Source organism: Lactuca sativa, chromosome 8 (assembly GCF_002870075.4).
Source record: "Lactuca sativa cultivar Salinas chromosome 8, Lsat_Salinas_v11, whole genome shotgun sequence".
NCBI classification, from domain to species: Eukaryota; Viridiplantae; Streptophyta; class Magnoliopsida; order Asterales; family Asteraceae; genus Lactuca; species Lactuca sativa.
Window position 1 is genome coordinate 20,090,657 of NC_056630.2, and position 16,724 is coordinate 20,107,380.

Genomic DNA, 16,724 nt, shown 5'->3' on the forward strand with positions numbered 1-16,724 from the left:
CTCACCTTAATACTCTTAGTTGGGCCGGATTGTTCAGTCTTAAATGAAGCTGGTACAGGGGGCTAGCCATACTGAGTATGTGTCTTTACCTCATTGGTATCAAGGGGTAGGGTATAGTTATCATTGAAGGGAGGTGGAACATTATGATACCCTAAACCCTTACTCTGGTTGTCTTTCCACTTTAATTGTTTCTCTATCATAGACTCGACTTTCTCACTTGACACATCAAATTTCTTAAAAGTAAAGTCAACATCCTTAAATTTAGCCTTTAATGCATCAAGTTTAGCAGTTAATTTGACAATTTCCTCTTTGGCATAACGGTGATGGACACATTTGGTGCTATATTCTTCCCTCATTCTAATTAAATCTTTGTTTTGAGCATCTAGTTTTTCTTTAAGAGGTTTGTTGACTTTTCTAATTTCATAAATGTCATTTTTAAGGTCAAAAACCTCTCTAACTAATAACTCATTACGCTCACGATATTTATTAACTTTATCTACACAGGACTGAGAGCATGAAGCTTCATTAACCTTGGTGATTGAAGTACTCATTATTCACCAAAAAGAATAATTTACCAAAAATAGATCTGATTATGAAGCCAAGAAAAATGTCATTTGACTTGAAACCTCGAAAGTCAAACTTGAAAGTCAAACTTACAAGTCAAAATTGAAAGTCAAAAGTCAAATTTGAAAGTCAAACATGAAAATCAAACTTTTTGTCCAAAAAAATAACCTTGATCGAAAACAAAAATTTATAAACCGAAAACGAAAATTTCTAGACCAAAAACGAAGTTATTTGACCGAATATGTGGCCTTTTGACCAAATATGAGGCCTTAGATTCGAAAACGTGGTTTTTGGACCAAAAACAAGCCAAAATCTTGAAAATCCGAAATTACAGCCGAAGTTGCGAGGGCAAAATCTCAGACCGAGAACTGCTGACCGAAATTGCAAGGCTGAGAAGTCCGATCGAGAACCTGCGAAGCCGAAAACAGCGAGACCGAGAACTTCCGAAGCCGAGAACCTCGCTCCGAAAACCCTCGCATTGAGAACCCTTGCTGCCGCCGAAAACTGTTGCTGACCTAATCCGAGAGCGAATCTGTCGCTGAGATTTCCGAGGATATGACCGAATACAAGGCTGGCTTCCGAGATTTCGTAGATTTTGACCAAATATCACTCAAAACTTGCCAAAGACACAAACTTTTTTAATTTTAAGACCAAATTCGATAAAAACTCAAAAAATATAAAGAACACGAAGAACAAACAACCATAAATTCGTAAAATATAAATCAAAAACACCAAGAAACTCCAATAAAAACTGTTTGCAATGACCCGATTGATATCGATCCAAGCTTTAATACCAATTGTAAACCCCAAAATACTACGATGTATCAATCAGATTCACTTGAAGGTGCGGAATCCCAATCAAGTGAATTAGAGAAGAGGAGATATAGAATAAGAACACAACGATTAATCTTCAATGCACACTATTATTGAATAGTCAGGTACATAAGATTCTTGATTACACTTGGTTCTCTTTTATTTTCTCTCCAAATCACGTTCTAAGCATATAGCAACCCTCAAAACGTCCCCCTTTGATTACAAGGCTCAAATGACACTATTTATACTTAGACCTAATAGCAAAGGCCCAACCCAAAACCCAAACAAAAGAATATTAAACCTAACCGAAATCACATGTGATTTCGGCCCAAACAACACCAAAACATGGTGTTTTCAGTCCTAGACCGAGAAATCTAGTATCTTATGAAAAGCAAAGTATAAACCACGATTTATGACCTAACATCTCTCGCATCTCCGCCTCCGGCTCCCACGTCCATTTAGAATCTTTCTGATGTTGCCATTGGACCTTGACCAATGACACTTCCTTGTTGAATAGATCCTTCGTATTTCGATCTAAAATCTTCATCGGTCTCTCCACATAATTAGATGATCATCAAACTATATCTCATCCAGAGGAATAACTGCAAACTCATCGGCCACAAACTTCCGAAGCTAAAACACATGGAAGGTGTTATGAATCTGGTTGATCTCATCTGGCAAATCCAACCGATATGCGACCTTGCCCACCCGGGATGAGATCCTGAAAGGCCCAATGAATCTGGGGCTCAACTTGCCTCACTTCCTGAATCGGATGACACCTTTCCAAGGTGACACCTTCAGAAGCACCAAGTCTCCCACCTGAAACTCGAGATCTGAACGCTGTCGATCTGCATAACTCTTATACCGACTCTGCACGACCCGTAATCTATGGATCAACTATGTAGTCTTGAGTACAACCTCTGTACTACCCATGACTCGATGCCCAACCTCTCCCCCTAGCAAACCGGAGTCCTACACTTCCTTCCATACAACATATCAAATGGTGGTCAGTCAATACTGGCATGATAACTGTTGTTGTAGGAGAAATCAACTAATGGAAGGTAAGTATCCCAACTCCCTCCAAAATCCAACACATAATCCTAGAGCATATCTGCGAGCGTCTAAATCGTTCGCTCGCTCTGGCCATCGGTCTGAGGGTGGTATGTTGCACTAAAGTGCATTGAGTACCTAACTTCACATGGAACTTCCTCCAAAATCAAGAGGTGAACCTAACATCCTGATCGGAAATCAACAATACCAACACCCTGTGCCGAACTACTACCTCCCGAACTTAGATGTCCGCTAACTTCTCTGCGGATATACTCTCGGCAATCGGTATGAACTATGTACTCTTGGTCAACCTATCAACAATGAACCAGATGGAGTCAAAACTTCATGCCGTCCTACGCAATTTTGGGATGAAATCCATAGTAATTTCTTCCCACTTCTACATGAGAATGGGTAAAGGTTGTATCTTTTCATGGGGTCTTTGATGCTCGGGCTTGAATTTCCTACAAGTCAAGCACCACTCCACAAACCAAGCTATTTCTCTCTTCATGCAGGGCCACCAATTGCTCAACCTAAGATCTTTGTACATCTTCGTGGCTCTTGGGTGGATAGCAAACTTTAACTTATGCACCTCCTTTAAAACCATCCGCCTCACCCCACCCAATGTTGGAACCCAGACTCTACTATACCGAGTTAACAACCCTTGGCTATCTCTGATAAATAAGGGAACCCGTCCTCTGATCTACTCGGTCTTCCAGTTTTCTTTTTTCAACCCCTCTACCTGAGGCTTCTTGATTGAATCCATCAAAGGCAAAGTGACAATCATCCTCAAACAGGTATATCTGATAGATGAACTCCCAACCTTGTAGCTCAAAGCATCGGCCACCATATTTTCCTTCTCAGGATGGTATGAGATCTCGCAATCATAATCCTTTCCGACATCCAAGCATCTCCGCTACCACATATTCAGATTCGGCTAGTCCATAAAATACCTCAAAATTTTGTGTTTCGTGTAGATAGAGCATCGAAACCCATACAAATAGTGTCTCCAAATATTGAGGGCAAAAACCACGACCCCTAACTCCAAATCATGCATAAGGTAGTTCACCTCATGAGGCTTCAGATGCCTCGAGATGTAAGCAATCATGTGACTTATCTGCATAAGCACCGCTTCCAAACCCGAAATAAAGGCATCACAATAAATTACAAAATCATCCAAGCTCTCCGGGAGCGTGAGAATTAGGGCCTCACACAATCTTTGCCTCAGGATCTCAAAAGCTAACTGTTGGCCATGCCCCCACTGAAAGGTCAAATTCTTTTTCATCAAGCGGGTCAATGACATTGCAATCTTGGAGAAATCCTGGATAAAACTCCGAAAATACCATGCGAGACCTATGAAACTCCAAATCTCAGATGCGGTCCTCGGAACCAAGGTTGTCAAGATCGGGATCCTATGTAGGATCGTTTTTGGGTTTGTAAGATCGAGATCGTAAGATCGGGATCGGGATCTGAAGATCCTACAAAGTAAAACATAATTTTAATTTATAATTTTTAATCGTGAAAAATATTTCAAACATTCAATTTTTCGTTCAAAAGTTATAAAAACTTCGAAATATTAGTCATAAGTCATAACACAAAATGATAAACGGTAAATTGGTAAATGGTGAAAAACATAAAGAGGTAAAAAAATATTCATGCGCAAAAAAAAACAAGCGAAGGTAGGATCGGGTTGGATCTCGATCCTACGATCCTACTTACGATCTTACGTTCCTACCCCAAATACGATCTGTTTACGATCTGAATCATTTTTCATACCTAGGATCGTAGAATTGTATGATCCTACGATCAGGATTGCAATTTTGACAACCATGCTTGAAACCTCCCACCGCATCACAACCTCGATCTTGACCGGGTCGACCAATATACAATTCTAGTTGACGCTGTGCCCCAAAAATTGCACTTCGCGCAACTAGAACTCACACTTGGGGAACTTGGCATAAAGCCTCTCCTTCCTCAGGGTCTCCAACACATCTCGTAGATGATCCTCATGCTGCTCCTTGGTCTTGGAGTAGACCAGAATATCATCAAAGAATACAATCACAGATCGATCCAACATCGGTCTGCAAACTCGGTTCATGAGCTCCATGAAGATTGCTGGCGTGTTGGTGAGCCCAAATGGCATCACCACAAACTCGTAATATCCATAGCGAGTTCCGAAGGCCTTCTTTTGAACATCATCACTCCTTACCCTCATCTGATGGTACCCAGATCACAAATCTATCTTCTAAAACGAAGAGGCACCCAGAAGCTGATCAAACAAGTTGTCAATCCTCAGAAGTGGGTAACGGTTCTCACCCTTAGCTTATTCAACTCCTGGTAATCGATGCACATCTTGTGTGAACCATCTTTCTTCTTCACAAACAGGGTTGATGCTCCCCACAGAGAGTTGCTCGGATGAATGAAACCCTTGTCTAGCAGCTCTAGAAGCTGCATAGACAACTCCTGCATCTCAGATGGTAGCATAAGATACGTTGTCTTGGCTATCGGGACTACACAAGGTACCAGATCAATCTGAAACTCTACTTGCCTCTCAGGAGGCACTCCTGGTAAATCCCCAATAAACACATCAGGGAAATCCCGAATAATGGACACTTCACTCAATTATGTTGTCTCCTCAACCCGAGTGTCCATGGTATAAGCCATAAACCAAGAACAACCATGTTACAAATATCTCCCGGCCCTTGCAGTTGAACAGAGAGTTGGACCATGCAAAGCATGTTGGATTAAATGTCTAAGCTCATAACTATAATTGGTATGTACTTGACTCGATAGTAGCATGATCCATTTGGGTTGCCTTCACCGAAGCAATTTGATAGGATGGATATTTGAGAAAGAGGTTATTTGTGATTTATTAATATATTATAAGTATAATATATTAATTGAGAAATCATATTATTTAATTGGCATTGATCAAGAATTAATTTGGAATTAATTTAGTGATCAAAAGAGACTAATTAAATTAACGGGGACTGATTATGTAAATCAGTGATACATATAGTTTGGGCTAATGATCCATGATTGATTAGTAATAGACTAAGCTTATATGAGAGCTCACGAAGTGTTAGTCCAAAATGAATTATTGGATCAAAAGCCTAAGTGAATGGATTAGGGTTTACAAGTGACCCATGTAATTCTACACTATATATGTAACCCCTAAAGCCCTAAAATCGGCACACATGAGTATTCTAAGAAGAAGCTAGCCGATTTAGGTGCCTCCAAGCTCTCTCTCATTGTCCTCCATTGTTCTTGGTGTTTGTGACACATTTGAAGCATCACACTTGAGGTGCTAAGCTCTTGTAAGGACAAGTTCTACAAGCTACAACAAAGAGGTAATCATCCAACTTGTTTTTTTGTTTCAATTATCAAAGTTGTATGTTAGTTAGGCTTCATGATTTGGAAAAATCAAATTGCATGTATAATTAGAGAAAAATTAGATCCAGAGCATTAGGGTTGTATGTGCACCATAGGGATGTTATAGTGCTCAAAACTCATCAGTGGTATCAGAGACTAGGGTGTTTTCTGTTATATTGTTGCATTGGTAATTGTTCAAAGCAAGGAAATAGTTTCTTTTTTGGAATCTGCCTTATGACCACGACGTGGTCATAGTTACCATGACGTGGTGACTGTTTAGTGGGCAGATTTCCAGGTTTATGGCCAAGTTTTGGATTAGAATCATTACCATAAACTGTTTTGACTAATAAAAATCATTTTTTATGATAAGGTAATGATTATCTTCATCCAAATTAAAAGATAATTGTCAAAATTTTAAGATATTTGCTAGTTGATATGATTAGCTAATTATTTGCATTATTTGATTTGAAATTATCTTGCTATATGAATCAGAAACCTTGGGCTTCTTGCTCTGGCCCACAACAGTCTGTGCCTACTATGGCTTGCGCATCGACCTAAGCTCCAACTCAATCTCCCACTCACGGGCCCTCTCAATCATATCATTTTGGGTCTTGCACGACGAAAATCTCACAAACCCCCAGATGTCATCTCTCAACATGTCATGATACCTCGTCTTCTTCATCTCCTCATCCACAGCGTACTGCGGAACCAATAGATCCATCTCTTTAAACTTGGTGGTGATCTCCGCCATAGTCTTAGTTGTCTATAGAAGGTCCTAGAATTCCCTCACCAGCTGTTGCATCTCGATATCTGGTGCAAACTCCCTTTGGAATCTCTGAACAAAATCCTCCCAAGTCATCACTGCCACTGCCGCTGTCACTACGGCTCGGGTAACCTCCTCCCACCAGTCATGTGCTCTGTCCCTCAGTAGGCAGGATGCAAATCCTACCTTTTCCTCCTTAGGGAAAAAGCTCGTCATTTGATCATTCTCCATGTCAGCAATCCATCGATGGGGTCCTTAGCCCCAAAGAACTCACGAGCTCCACAAGCCTTCAACTCTCGAAATGAGAGAGTTCAAGCTCCGATCTGACCCGCTGCAATCTCGGATCAAAAGGACCTGAGCCTCTTATCCATTAACTCAATAATTCCCTCCTTTATGGTACCAAACAACATAATGGTAGCATCCAAGATACCACGAGTACCATCGTCCGAAATGAACTTGCACAACCTCTCATCAATTGGCTTAGCACCGAAACCCGAGCCTGAACCAGAACCCAAACTCGAACTAGAACCCGAACCTCATCGAGTAGTCATCACCATCCTCAAACTGAAACATAACTATCCATGCATTACCACCACCCCCACCTCCAACCACCACCCACCCACCACTATCCATCATCATCACCTGCCTCCACCACCCATCATCACCATTCGCCGTCACCACCACCATCACCCATCACCCACCAAAACCGCCACCTGCCACCGTCCACTAACCACCAAAACCACCACCCGCCACCACCCACCAACCACCACTCACCTACGCACCACAATTACCCACTACCACAACCCATCACCAGTACCCGTCACCACCATCACCACTACACGCCACCACCCAACCATATCATTACCACCTACCACCATCACTACCTACCGCCTACCACTACCACCAACACCAAACGTCACCACACGCCACCACCACCCGTCATAACCCACCCATCAACACCACCACCACCAACCCATCCACCACCCATCATAACCACCACCTAACATCCACACGTCACCCTTCACCACCACCACCACCTATCACCACCACAACCACCACCCACCACCACAAACCAACTATCACCCTTGACCCCCATCAATCACCATCCACAACCACAACCTGTTGTAATTACCTACCACCCTCCACCACCACCATAACCTACCATGCACCACCACTCATATCTACCACCCACTACCTACAACCACCAACACCATATATGATTAAATGCATATAATGGCATAAATCATATGTGATTATATGTATTTAATCACATAAATAACATGTAATTAAATACATATAATCACATGTGATTATATGTATCTAGTCACATATGATTTATATAAATAAGATTCGTTTTCATGTTTTCCATTCAATAGTTTTTCTCATGTATTTAATAATATCTTATTATATGTATTTAAAACGTATGATTAATGTGAACAAAGATTTGTTTTTGCGCTTTTTATTTAATGGTTGTTCTCATCTATATAATCACATATAATTATATGTATCTAATCACATATGATTTATATAGACAAAATTCTTCTTGTCCATATAAATCATATATTATTAGATACATATAATCACATGTGATTAGATGTATTAAATCAAATATGATGAAAGGTTACAATGAACAATTATTGAATTGAGAACGCAATAATAATTCTTATCCACATAAATCATATGTGATTCAATAGTTGTTCTCGTTTATTTAAATACTTATAATCACATAATCATATGTGATTATATGTATTTAATCAAATAAATCATATATGATTAAATAAATATAATCACATGTGATTATATGTATCTAATCACATATTATTTATATTGACAATATTCATTTTCGTTTTTTTCGATTCAATAATTTTCTCATGTATTTAATTACATAAGATTATATGTATTTAATCACATATAATTAATATGGACAAAGAACAACCTTTGAATCAAGAAGAAAAAAACAAATTGTGCACACATAAATAATATATGATTTGATACATATAATCATATGTGATTAAATACATGAGAACAAATGTTGAATCGAAAACGCAAAAAAATTATTATTCATATAAATCATATGTTTAAATAATGAAAAACAACTATTGAATCAGGAAACCAAAAATGAATATTGTCCTCATAAATCATATGTGATTTTATACATAGAATTACATGTGATTATATGTATCTAATCACATATAATTTATAATTACATATGATTAAATACATATAATCACATGCGATTAAATCATATGTGACATAAAAGGATATTCAAAAGAATAAGTTTTTTATAATTAATTAAGTAGTATATAATCACATGTCACTAGATTTATTTAATCACATATGATTAAATTTAATAATGAACAACTATAGAATCGAGAATGTGATGATGAATCTTCTCCACAAAAATCATATGTGATTGGATACATATAATCAAATGTGAATATATATACATGACAACAATTATTTAATCAAGAAAGAGATTATGAATATCGTCCAAATAAATCATATGTGATTAGATACAAATAATCACATGTGAATGTGTGATTACATGTATTTAATCACATATGATTTATGTATATAAGATTCATTTTTGTGTTTTCGATTCAATAGTTGTTCTTAAATCATATGTGATTATATGTATCTAATCACATATGATTTATATGGATACATATAATTAAATGTGATTATTACATGAAAAAAATTATTAAATTAAATGTGACTAGATAAATATCATCACAAGCGATTATATAAACAAGAAAGACTACTGAATGAAGAACATGAAAATAAATCTTTTCCAAATAAATCACATATGATTAAATACATATAATCACATGTGATTAAACCCACACGTGATTATATGTATTTAATCACATGTGTTTAATGTTTTTGTTTTTTTCATATTAATCATGTGATTAAATATAAATAATCACATGCAATTAAATGTATTTAATCACATATGATTAAAGTAGACAAAGAAAATATTGAAATGCAAATGCGAAAATGAATTTTGTCCACATAAATCATATGCGATTTGATACATATAATAAAATTTGATTATATGTATCTAATCACATATAATTTATATTGATAAGATTTGTTTTCACTTTCTCGGTTCAATAATTTTTTCATGTAATTAATCACATATGATTAACATGGACAACATTTTTTTTTCGCAATATGTATTTCTTATTTGTCCTCGTGTATTTAATTAAATGTGACTATGTTTATTTAATCACATGTGATTTATATTGTCGATTTAGTACTTGTTCACGTGTATTTTAATCACAACTGATTATATATCCTAAAAAAAGTTATATTCATATGGTATATCTTTTATAAATATAAAGTGTTTTAAAAACGATCGTTTTCTATTCATAAAACTAGTTGTGAGACCCGTATATTATACGGGTTGGATAAAACAAAAAAAATGTGAAGTTTTAAACAAAGATTTATTTAAATTTGAAATTTAAAATTTGAATTTAAAAGAAAGCATATTAAATACTATATTAGTTGTAATATTGTAATTTATTGGTTATTTTCAATTAAGGCAATTATTAATTAAGGTGTAAATATGATGTGTTAATTAAAAAAGATAAAAAAATAAGAAAATGACAAATAGAAAAAACATTTATTAAAAAATACCACAAAATGACAAGTGTCAAAACTCATAAGATATTGACATGGCAAAAAAACCTTCATTTATTAAGGAGGATACATTCTTGTGAACTAATAAACTCTAATCTATATAACTTTATTTATCTTATTTATCTCTTAATATTTAAATAATTCCAATAATTAAAATTACTAATGGATTCAAGATGTGAAAAATGATTTAACATCATCAAAATATTAGATATTAGGTGTATCTAATAATTTTTTCATTATGCCCCTCAACTGGAAATATATATGCATCGACAAATATCTTGTATTTTATTATTGGGATAATGACTTGAAAGGGTAACGAACTTTCGACTTTTGTCATATTTAGTCACTAAACTTTTTTTCGTTATCTATTTGCCACTAAACTATTGAAACTGTTCACATTTTACCCTTATGATTGGCTGTTACCGGTCATAAGGGTAAAATGTGAACAGTTTCAATAGTTTAGTGGCAAATAGATAATGAAAAAAAGTTTAGTGACTAAATGTAAACAAAATTGAAAGTTCGTTTCCCTCTAAAAAGTTCAATGACTAAATGTGAACAAACTTCTTATTGTATTATGTTTTAGCAAAATTATTTATTTTTGTTTAATTGTAGCAACATTTGTTGATGAAGAAATCTATGAAATAAAAAAACAAAATGTAACATCCGGATTTCCAGATATCATCATTTAAGTATTTTTCTTTTGAGTTAAGAAGAGAGACTCGACGAGTTGACGCCTCAACTCTTCGAGTAAGGTCGCGACTGATGACTCGGATTAATGAATGGACTCGACGAGTCCGCGCTGTTGGCAGAAACCCTAAATCTTTGGGCCCGAGCCATATTTAAAGGCACTTATGGCCTTCAATTGCGACTACCATTCCCATAAGTGAGAACCCTAGCGAGCTTGAGTGTGTAGAGTGAGAGGAAGAGCTATCTTGAGCTTTTTGGTGTGATAGATCTGGACCCTTCTAGGTTCAGAGAGCCGAGAATATGAATCTTTAGTAGAGTAAACCTTGGGGTTCGAAGTTAGGAAGCATTTATGGGGTTTTTATGGTATATATAGTTACTTTCATCTTACACATAGATATGAAGTATTTTATATAAATTACGTGCTATGTGTGCATATTATTTGAATACTTGCTGTCTATGCTGGATGAACGATTTTATACATGTTTTAAAATATTTAAACGATATATTTATTTTATATCTACAAATATATTGCGGATGAAACATGGATAGATGAAATAGTTGGTGTGTGATGAAATAAAATGATGAGAGATAGGTGATGATAGAAAGGTGGTTTTAATTAGGTAAATAGACGACGATGAATATGTGATGTAGGATGAAAGGAGATACCATAACCTTAACCAACAATGTGGCGATGTAGTCATCTAGCAGAGTATAGATGGCGACCACGGACTATTCTAGACAACCCAGTGGAAACACCACCAGGCCCATAACCTGTAGGTGATGAATTACGAGTTCAGACGATGTTGTAACTACGTATTCATGCGATGATACTCTAACCCCTTACTATGAACTACGAGTTCAAACGATGTTGTAACTACATATTCATGAGATGTCACAAATTTCGCATGCCAAACCAATGGTCATAATTCACATCAGTGAGAATGGTTCATTTTTTTGTAAAACCAAAATCATATTGGAAATTTTGATTTTTTATTTTGGAAAATGTAAAACCATTGGTTTTTTATTTTGGTTTTGGTTTTTTGTTTTTTTTTTAATATATTTTCAGGGTTTTGTTTTGTTTTTTTTTATTTCATAGATTTCTTCATCAACAAATGTTGTTACAATTTAACAAAAATAAATAATTTGATAAAACATAATACAAGAGGAGGTTTGTTCACATTTAGTCATTGAACTTTTTAGAGGGAAACGAACTTTCGATTTTGTTTATATTTAGTCACTAAACTTTTTTTCGTTATCTATTTGCCATTGAACTATTGAAACTGTTCACATTTTACCCTTATGACCGGCAACAGCCGGTCATAAGGGTAAAATGTGAACAGTTTCAATAGTTCAATGACAAATAGATAACGAAAAAAAAATTTAGTGACTAAATATGACAAAAGTCAAAAGTTCGTTACCCTTTCAAGTCATTATCCCTTTATTATTTAAATAATTGATTACGATAAAGGAAACTTTTTTTTTTTATATAAAAATTAGCTACTGAATTACCATATATTATCAACGTAATGGTTTTTTTAGTATTAGCATTAGCCCAAAAACTTATGTCCTTTAGTTAGCCCAATAGAAAACTAACTTAACTTCAATATATAAAAGTCATAATGGAGAGTTTAACCTGATTTCAATTCACACGCAAAAGTAGAGGCAAGAATTCCATCGTAGTAGCTGATTTCTCTTCCGGCAACTTCATCTCCGAAGGCTGCTTCCTCCGGCGGATATTTCTTCTCCGTCTAAGGCTAAGACTCAAATCCATGTTGCAGCAACAACACAATGGTGCCGATTAATCGGACACCACCATTATCTGAGCTAGATCTTCTTTTCTAGTTCAATCATTCAAATCTCCGACCTTCAAAGAGCCCGGATCTCATGTGCTTTCTCTTACGTTTTTTTTGTTGTTTAGTAGATCTTACTCTTAACCACTCTGTCACGGAAATTGACTGGTGGCCACCGCCAAGCTCATACTTTTTAGTGAGATGGGAGGCAGCGAAATGCCACCTGTGGCGGAGTCCGTGATTCGCTCCTTCGGTTCTTTTATTCTCCTCCCAAACAGAGGGATGCGGAGGCATATGATGATAAGCGAAGATGCGGTGTTCCGGTTGTTTCAGTGGTGTTTCAACAGCTTTCCGGTTGTTTTGGCGGTGTTTCGGCAGCTTTCCGGTCGTTATGGCGGTGTTTCGGTCGTTGCGGCGGTGTTCTGATTGTTTCCTAGCAACGATCGACGATGGCGGTATGGTGGTTTCGACTATATATCGGTGGTTTCTGTGGTTGTCTAATGGTGGTTAGGTGTAGAGAGAAATAAAAGATATTTATATGGTAGGTGGGGTGTGTTGGAAGAAATTATGGATAAACAAGAAGAAGAAGAAGATGATTTATCACACCTAAATGTTAACTGCTTTATTAATTCACAGAGTTTACATATTTATACATCCCTAACCATCACGTCCATTCATTAGGACGGTTACATAACTGATAACGGCTTTTACCAACTAACTAATTATAATTAGATAATATTTACAAAGTATCTAGCTTAATTCTAACATTCCCCTCTTAAGCTAGATTTCAGATACTCCAAGATTCTTCTTCAAACGATTGAAGTTACCCACTTGCAAAGCCTTGGTAAATACATCTGCCAACTGATCCTTTGTTCCACAAAAACAAACTTCCACATCTTTGTTTGCAACAAGTTCACGGATGAAGTGATATTTAATTCGAATATGCTTACTTTTACCATGGAATACGGGGTTTTTTGACAGAGCTATGGCAGATTTGTTATCACAGAAAAGCTTTGTTGCATTGATTTGGTATTTTCCCAGTGTGACCAAAATACCCCTGAGCCACAAAGCTTGGCAGCCAGCCATTGAAAGTGAAATGTACTCCGCCTCAGCAGAAGATAGGGCGACTATATTTTGCTTTTTCGTTTACCATGATATGGCTCCAGAGCCAAGGTTAAAAACATAGCCTGTGGTGCTTTTACTATCATCTATACACCCACCATAATCACTGTCGCTAAAACCTCTCAAACTTGCATCCTCAGTTCTAGTATAGATAAGCCCATGATTGAGAGTATCATTTATGTAACGCAATATATGCTTACCAGCTTCCCAATGACTTTTCTTGGGATTCTCCATGAAGCGACTAATAACACTTACAGAAAACATGATGTCGGGTCTTGTTGCAGTTAAATACATAAGGCTGCCTACCATACTCCTATATAGACTAGGATTCACATCATCTTCGGAAGTATTTTTTGAGAATTTTGATCCAAACTCCATTGGTGTAGAGACAGGTGACGAACCCACCATGTTGAAGCGTTTAAGAAGTTCCTTAGCATACCTGTGTTGGGAAATTGAGATCCTCTTTTGCTCTTGCTTTACCTCTATTCCCAAGAAGTAATGCAATAGTCCCATGTCAGTCATTTCAAATTCTGTTTTCATAGATTCCTTAAATTCACGAACCATTTCCTCTGAGTTTCCTATAAAAACCAAATCATCAACATACAAACAAATAATTAAGATTTTTTTATTAGCCTCTTTGACAAAGAGGGTATGCTCGAAGGGGCATTTCTTGAAGCCATTTTCCAGGAAGTATTTTTCAATTCTACTGTACCAGGCACGGGGTGCCTGCCTTAAACCATACAAGGCCTTTTTCAAGTGACAAACTTTATACTCTTCCCCCTTCTTCACATATCCAGTTGGTTGATCAATGTACACGTTTTCTTCAAGTGTACCATTTAGAAAGGCTGATTTCACATCCATCTGATGCACATCCCATTCATTTTGTGCTGCTAAAGAAAGAACCAAACGAATTGTTTCTAGTCTGATTACCGGAGCAAATACCTCTTGGTAATCAATTCCCAACTTTTGTTTGTATCCCTTGGCGACTAAACGTGCCTTATATTTTTCAACCTCTCCTCTTTCATTAAGTTTAGTTTTATATACCCATTTGACACCAATAGATTTATGATCTTTGGGTGGACCAACTAGTTCCCATGTACCATTCTTCAGAATTGACCTTATTTCTGCATCCATTGCATCTCTCCATTTCTTATCTTGAATTGCATCTTCAAAAGTAACAGGATCAGCATCAGCAAAAAGAGCATAGTCAGCCATGTCTTCAAAGTCCAATCTTTGAGTGTTTTCATATAGGTCTGTCATGCTTCGTTTTTTCTTGATCCTTCTAACACAAGGTGGTTCTTCAGATGAACTTGAAGAGTCATCGATGGATTGTTCTGAGTTGTCATTGACAGGTGTGTGTGTGTATTCATCTCATTTCCCTCCTCATTGATTTCTTTTCCTGAACAAATGGTCACCGGGATGTGTGGGCTGTTCTCTTCACTTCTTAAAGATTCATTCCAAGCTTTTGCTTCATCAAAAATAACATCTTTGCTTATGATTACCTTTTTTGTTACAGGATTATAGAGCTTGTATGCTTTTGTGTTTTCACTGTAACCCACAAACACTGTTTTTTCGGATTTCTGGTCAAGTTTTCTCCTTCTTTGGTCAGGAACATGTGCATAGGCAATGCACCCAAAAACCTTTAAATGTCCTACACCCGGTTTAAGACCACTCCAAGCTTCCTGTGGTGTCATGTTGTTTACACTTTTTGTTGATGTTCTGTTGATCAGATATGCTGCACATGCTATTGCTTCAACCCAAAATTCCTCTAGTAATCTCTTTCCCTGTAACATGCACCTTTCCATCTCTCCAAGAGTCCTATTTTTTCTTTCAGCAACCCCGTTTTGCTGGGGTGTGTAACTTGCAGTTAGTTGATGATGTATGCCATTCTCTTTCAAGAGAGATTGAAGACAAAGAGCAGTGTATTCCCCACCACGATCAGACCTTAAACATTTGATTTTGTGTTCACTTTGATTTTCAACCAAAGCTTTAAAGATCACAAAGTAATTGTAGGTCTCCGATTTTTCTTTAAGAAAGTAAATCCAGATTTTTCTGCTAAAATCATCTATGAAGGTTAATACATACCTACTTCCTCCAATTGACATTGTTTTCATAGGACCCCAAATGTCCGAGTGGACCAATTCGAGAGGCTTTGATGCCCTCCATGCCTTGTCTTGAGGGAATGACTTCTTTGAATGTTTACCCAACGCACATGCTTCACATACATCGTTTGTAACAACGATAGAGGGTAGCCCATGTACCAGTTGGTGTTTATGCATGTAAGTAAGAGCACCAAAGTTTGCATGGCCAAACCTGTGATGCCACAGACGTGACACATCTTTTGTGTTTGTGTAGAGAGAGAAAAAATTGTCCCCATCAAACTTGATAGGGAACATCTTGTTCACAGTCATCTCTACTCTCCCGATCAAATTATTATTCCTATCTTTTATCTCACAGAATCCATTTTTAAACCGTAAATCATACCCTTTCATAATAAGTTGTCCCACACTCAATAGGTTATGTCTCAAACCTGGTACGTAGAACACATTAGAGATCTTCTTTTCATTATCTCTAATCTTAATGGATATCACTCCATTCCCTGCCACACTAAGCTTGTTATCGTCCCCGGTTCGGACTTCCCTTTTCTTTGAGTCTTCTAGACTAACAAACAGGTCTTTATTCCCTGTCATATGGTTACTGCAACCACTATCCAGATACCACAAGGTATCTTGCACTGAATCTTGAACACTAAGCATCATGAACATCATGTCATCATCATTGCTTTCTTCGTTGTGAATGAAACTAGATTCCGCTCCTTCATCTGCAATTCTTTTTCTACAGGCTTTTTTGACATGACCGAACTTATAGCAATAATGGCACTGTATTTGTGTTTTTCTTTGATTCTTTCCTTTGTTGGTGTTTTC

The 16,724-nt window shown here is 36.8% G+C and overlaps 1 long non-coding RNA gene across 1 annotated transcript; it reads right to left on the reverse strand.

Moving 5' to 3' along the window:
• Positions 1 to 224: 224 nt before the first annotated feature.
• LOC128128089 (uncharacterized) lies at positions 225 to 13,273 on the reverse strand. The gene is made up of 2 exons (XR_008225701.1): positions 12,522 to 13,273; positions 225 to 7,754 (listed from the first exon to the last, which is right to left on the reverse strand). It is a non-coding gene; the product is annotated as an uncharacterized LOC128128089 (long non-coding RNA).
• Between the last annotated feature and the right edge of the window lie 3,451 nt (positions 13,274 to 16,724).